Source organism: Triticum dicoccoides, chromosome 5B (genome assembly GCF_002162155.2).
Source record: "Triticum dicoccoides isolate Atlit2015 ecotype Zavitan chromosome 5B, WEW_v2.0, whole genome shotgun sequence".
Lineage (NCBI taxonomy): Eukaryota > Viridiplantae > Streptophyta > Magnoliopsida > Poales > Poaceae > Triticum > Triticum dicoccoides.
In genome coordinates, this window is record NC_041389.1 from 549,894,498 (window position 1) to 549,900,871 (window position 6,374).

General features: G+C 46.3%; 1 pseudogene; it reads left to right on the forward strand.

Moving 5' to 3' along the window:
* The first annotated feature begins 482 nt into the window (after positions 1-482).
* Positions 483-1,137, forward strand: LOC119310047 (annotated as a pseudogene).
* Positions 1,138-6,374: the final 5,237 nt, after the last annotated feature.

Here is a 6,374-nt window from a genome sequence, read left to right on the forward strand (position 1 = left end):
GATCTGCCGACTCAGCTTTGCCGCAGACAAACATCAACGGAACAACCATCTAAAGCATGGCATGAAACCCATGTTGTCCCATTCCAAAGAGTCTACCAGGCACGTCAACTATAGGCAGCTCCGACTTGGATTGAGCTTCCAAGGAGAAAAATAGAGGGTTTGCACAGACCAAGACTCTCGCAGACGACCAGCATTTACGCCAGTGGCGGCGCTAGGACATGCAGGCAGTGATGTATTTTTTAGGACAGTACAACCGCACTTAATCCCAGCCCTCTCAGACCATCAACGATTTAGACCATCAGATGTCGTGCTTTAAACGTTATGACCGTCAGATCTAAAATCAACTCGCGCACTGGGCCATTTGTCCTAAGGGGCCGCTACTCTGAAAGCAAAATCCGAAGCATGTGGTTAACTGGGCCGACTGCCGCGTGAAGCCCATTTTTCTGCCATTCGCAGCGCCTCCCGTCCGCATTGGCAGGTGGATGGCCGACCCCGAGGGCGACTACCACCCTCTCGTCACAAGGTTAGTACGAATCTGTTGTTGACCACTCTGTTTTGGACAAACTCTCTTCTTGTCTCAAATTATCCCAAAGAACAAAACATAAAGAGAATCTGACCAGAATATTTGTTCAGTGGCAGGTGAGCGAGTGGGGATCGTGGGGCTGGGCAATTCCATGTCGTGCGAGGTCTCACCGCCTTCGCCTGCGCTGTCTCCTACCACTCGACGTCACCCAAGCTGTCGACACCGTAGTAGTTCGTCCCGGCGCTGCGCGAACTCGCCACAGGCAGCAATGTGCTGGTGCTCTCCGATGCGCTGACCGACGAAACCAAGCACATGGGAGGTGATGGAGGCGCTAGGGAAGGACCGGGTTCTTGTCAAAGTTGGCCGAGGCATCCTGATGGATGAGCTGGAGCCGGTCAGGTGCCTGCGTCATCGGGTGCACCAGCCTGGACCTGTACCAGAAATCAGCGGCAGTACTGCCGGAGCTGCTTGCCATGGACACCGTCGTGTTGTCAGACCACATGGTTGTGATCACGTCAGAGTCTATGCGTGGCCTTCTTGAGGACGTCATCACCAACCTGGACGCCCTCTTCTCAGGGAGGCCGCTTGCAACCCTGAAACAAGAACATCAATGACAATCAATCCGATGATGTCTCAAGAAATTGCATTTTATCATTACGTCCTTGACAAGATGAAGTTGATCGAATATATATATGTGTTCCAGTGTAATCCAATTTCTGAGCCGACACACAATATGGGTGAATAAATTCTACAAGAATCACTAGTTAATGAGCCTCACTAGTAGGACTTGATAGTTAATGAGCCTCACTAGTAGAAAAGGGGGCAATGGTCCAGGCCGGGTCAGCCCGTTAGTCCCGGTTCAATCCAGAACCGGGACCAATGGGGGCATTGGACCCGGTTCGTGAGCGCCGGGGGCCGGCCGGGGCACGTGGGCCATTGGTCCCGGTTCGGCTGGACCTTTTGGTCCCGATTGGTGGGACGAACCGGGACCAATGCGCCTCGCTCCTGGCCCACCACCATTAGTTCCGGTTGGTGGCATGAACCGGGACCAAAGGCTGCCTTTTAGTCCCGGTTCGTGGCACGAACCGGGACCAATTAGTTGTCTATATCTACCCCTCACCCGCGAGCAGAGCACTCCCAGTGCTCTGTTTTTCGTCGCCGGCGAGGGGAGAGCTCTGTGGTGCTCTATCTCACCTCCTATGCACACGAGGTGTTCGATGGAATGCCCGAGCCACACTACTTAAGCTTTCTCCTCTCCAAGCTCGACCCCCAAGCTCCATTTTCCTCAATATTTGTCTAGGTTTAGCGGTCCGTCACGTCACGTCCCCGTCTTCACCGCCGTCGATCGCCCGCGCCTATCTCGTCGCCGACACCACCGTGGTGAGCCTCTTGTTCTTATCTTCTTTCTGAAAGGAAAAAAAATTCTTACTTGTATATTTATATAGATACTTGTACAATTTTCTTACTTTTATTATTGCACCTTATATAGTGCGATGGTTTTGGTATCCGCCCCCGTCGGCCCTCGTCCTGTCTATGATTCGGATGTGGTATATATTATCTTTTCATAACTATTGGTTCATTTATTGTTTATGACAATTATGCCGACCAACGACCAACGTGACATAAATTTTATTTATCTAGGAGGTTGTTGAACCGGAAATTCCAACCGACCCTATTGTCGAGAGGTTAAATTTAGTTGAAGAAGAAAACAATTTGTTAAAGGAAAAAAAATAGAAAAATTAAGGAGGAGAAGATGATATTGGAGTTGCATGTTGCGAATGTCGTCGAAGATCACAAGATCAAGATGGATGCAATGCGCTTGAAGATTAGAAAGATTAGAAAATATGCCATTCATACCGAGGCTTGGTATCATTATGCCGTTGGATCAGTTGTTACATTGGTTGCGATTATGATCGCATTTTGTTTTCGCATTGAAATGTTTTACATAGTTTCAGTGTATGGTTTAATTAATTTAGATGCTCTGCAGAGCTTTATGTTGTTAGATGAGAACTATGTATGTACTTTGGTTTTAATGTGATGATGAACTTCTATTAATTTTGTCACTTAATTATCTATTCATGATGTTCTGTAATGATTTTTGACACACTTAATTATATATAATGCACGCAGATGAACCGGCAATGGATGTACGGTTCAAGATACACCTCTGAGTACATTAAGAGCGTGCATGATTTTCTTGGAGTGGCTGAGGCAAACAAGCAGAATGGTTTTATGTGTTGTCCATGCCCTATATGTGGGAATACGAAGTCTTACTCTGACCGAAAAATCCTCCACACCCACCTGCTTTACAAGGGTTTCATGCCACACTATAATGTTTGGACGAGGCACGGAGAAATAGGGGTTATAATGAAAGACGGCGAAGAAGAAGAGTACGATGACAACTATGTGCCCCCTAAATACGGTGATGCTACTGAACATCAAGAGGAACCAGACGATGTGCACGATGATGCTGCAACAGGAGAAGCTGCTGAAGATCAAGAGGAACCAGACGATGTGCCCGATGATGATGATCTCTACCGGGTCATTGTCGATGCAAGGACGCAATGCGAAAGTCAAAAGGAGAAGCTGAAGTTCGATCGCATGTTAGAGGACCACAAAAAAGGGTTGTAACCCAATTGCGAAGATGGCAACGCAAAGCTCGGTACCGTACTGGAATTGCTGCAGTGGAAGGCAGAGAATGTTGTGCCTGACAAAGAAGAGAAGCTACTGAAAATATTGAAGAAGAAGCTTCCAAAGGATAACAAATTGCCCGACAGTACATACGCAACAAAGAAGGTCGTATGCCCTCTAGGATTGGAGGTGCAGAAGATACATGCATGCCCTAATGACTGCATCCTCTTCCGTGGTGCGTACAAGGATCTGAACGCATGCCCGATATGCGGTGCATTACGGTATAAGATCAGACGAGATGACCCTGGTGATGTTGACGGCGAGCCCCCAGGAAGAGGGTTCCTGCGAAGGTGATGTGGTATGCTCCTATAATACCACGGTTGAAACGTCTGTTCAGAAACAGAGAGCATGCCAAGTTGATGCGATGGCACAGTGAGGACCGTAAGAAAGAGGGGAAGTTGAGAGCACCCGCTGACGGATCGCAGTGGAGAAAAATCGAGAGAAAGTACTGGGATGAGTTTGCAAGTGAGCCAAGGAACGTATGGTTTGCTTTAAGCGCGGATGTCATTAATCCTTTCGGCGAGCAGAGCAGCAATCACAGCACCTGGCCCGTGACTCTATGTATGTATAACCTTTCTCCTTGGATGTGCAGGAAGCAGAAGTTCATTATGATGCCAGTTCTCATCCAAGGCCCTAAGCAACCCGGCAACGACATTGATGTGTACCTAAGGCCATTAGTTGAAGAACTTTTACAGCTGTGGAATGAAAACGGTGTACGTACGTGGGATGAGCACAAACAGGAGGAATTTAACCTAAAGGCGTTGCTGTTCGTGACCATCAACGATTGGCCCGCTCTCAGTAACCTTTCAGGACAGACAAACAAGGGATACCACGCATGCACGCACTGTTTACTTGACACCGATAGTATATACCTGGCAAGCTGCAGGAAGAATGTGTACCTGGGCCATCGTCGATTTCTTCCGACCAACCATCAATGTCGAAAGAAAGGCAAGCATTTCAAAGGCGAGGCAGATCACCGGAAGAAGCACACCATGCATACCGGTGATCACGTACTTGCTATGGTCAATGATTTACATGTAATCTTTGGAAAGGGTCCAGGCGGACTAGCTGTTCCGAGTGACGCTGGGGGACACGCACCCATGTGGAAGAAGAAATCTATATTTTGGGACCTACCCTACTGGAAAGACCTAGAAGTCCGCTCTTCGATCGACGTGATGCACGTGACGAAGAACCTTTGCGTGAACCTGCTAGGCTTCTTGAGCGTGTATGGGAAGACAAAAGATACAGCTGAGGCACGGGAGGACCTACAACGTTTGCACGAAAAAGACGGCATGCCTCCAAAGCAGTATGAAGGTCCTGTCAGCTATGCTCTTACCAAAGAAGAGAAGGAAATCTTCTTTAAATGCCTGCTTAGTATGAAGGTCCCGACTGGCTTCTCGTCTAATATAAAAGGAATAATAAATATGGCAGAGAAAAAGTTTCAGAACCTAAAGTCTCATGACTGCCACGTGATTATGACGCAACTGCTTCCGGTTGCATTGAGGGGGCTTCTACCGGAAAACGTCCGATTAGCCATTGTGAAGCTATGTGCATTCCTCAATGCAATCTCTCATCCAGAAATCATACCAAGGCTAAGGAGTGATGTGGTGCAATGTCTTGTCAGTTTCGAGCTGGTGTTCCCACCATCCTTCTTCAATATCATGACGCACGTCTTAGTTCATCTAGTTGACGAGATTGTCATTCTGGGCCCCGTATTTCTACACAATATGTACCCCTTTGAGAGGTTCATGGGAGTCCTAAAAAAATATGTCCGTAAACGCGCTAGGCCAGAAGGAAGCATCTCCATGGGCCATCAAACAGAGGATGTCATCGGGTTTTGTGTTGACTTCATTCCTGGCCTTAAGAAGATAGGTCTCCCTAAATCGCGGTATGAGGGGAGACTGACTGGAAAAGGCACGCTTGGAAGGGACTCAATAATATGCAGGGACGGATATCCTTCATCTCAAGCACACTACACAGTTCTACAGAACTCTACCTTGGTGACCCCGTATGTCGATGAACACAAGAACAGTCTGCGCCCCAAACACCCGGAGCAGTGCGACGACTGGATTACATGTGAACACATCAGGACTTTCAGCAGTTGGTTGGAAGCACGTATTAGAGGTGACAACACTGTTTGTGATGAGTTGTACTTGTTGTCTAGGGGACCATCTTTGACTGTATTGATTTGGAAAGGATACGAGATAAACGGGAATACATTTTACACGATTGACCAAGATCAAAAGAGCACCAACCAAAATAGCGGTGTCCGCTTTGATGCAACAACCAAGAGGGGAAAGGACACATATTATGGTTACATAGTGGACATATGGGAACTTGACTACGGACATGATTTTAAGGTCCCTTTGTTTAAGTGCAAATGGGTCAATCTGTCAGGAGGCAGGGTACAAGTAGACCCACAGTACGGAATGACAACAGTGGATCTGAAAAATCTTGGGTACACTGACGAACCGTTCGTCCTAGCCAATGATTTGGCACAGGTTATCTATGTGAAGGACATCTCTACCAGACCGAGAAAGAGAAAAGATAAGGAAGCGAATACATCATACGATGAGCCAAAGCGCCACATAATTCTTTCAGAAAAAGGGACATCGTGGGAGTGGAGGACAAGACAGACATGTCTGAAGATTATGAAAAGTTTCATGAAATTCCTCCCTTCAAAGTCAAGGCTGACCCCAGCATCCTGATAAACGATAAAGATTATCCATGGTTACGGCGCAATAAGCAAATGACACAAGCGAAGAAAAAGTGAAGACTTTCTCCCGCAACTATTATGATGACACCATGCCAACTTTGTAACTGACGAGTATGATACCATTGTCCGTTTTGTACACATGCTATGCGGGTCAATTTATGATACCATGCCAACTTTCAACTTTTTCAGAGTTCATTTGAAATGCTTTAATGTCTTATGGTTCGGCCCTCGTAATAATTAAAAATGGCAACAATAAGTATTTTGTTGTAAGTAGAAACAAAAAAAAAGCAAGAAAGAAAACAAAAAAAACAAAAAAAGTGTTTTCAAATTTGAAAACTAATGACACTAACAGAAAGTTTATAATTTTCCTAAAACTAAAAGCAAAAACAATTAGAAAATAAAGCAAAAAACAAAAGAAAATAAATAATGCAGAAAACAAAACAA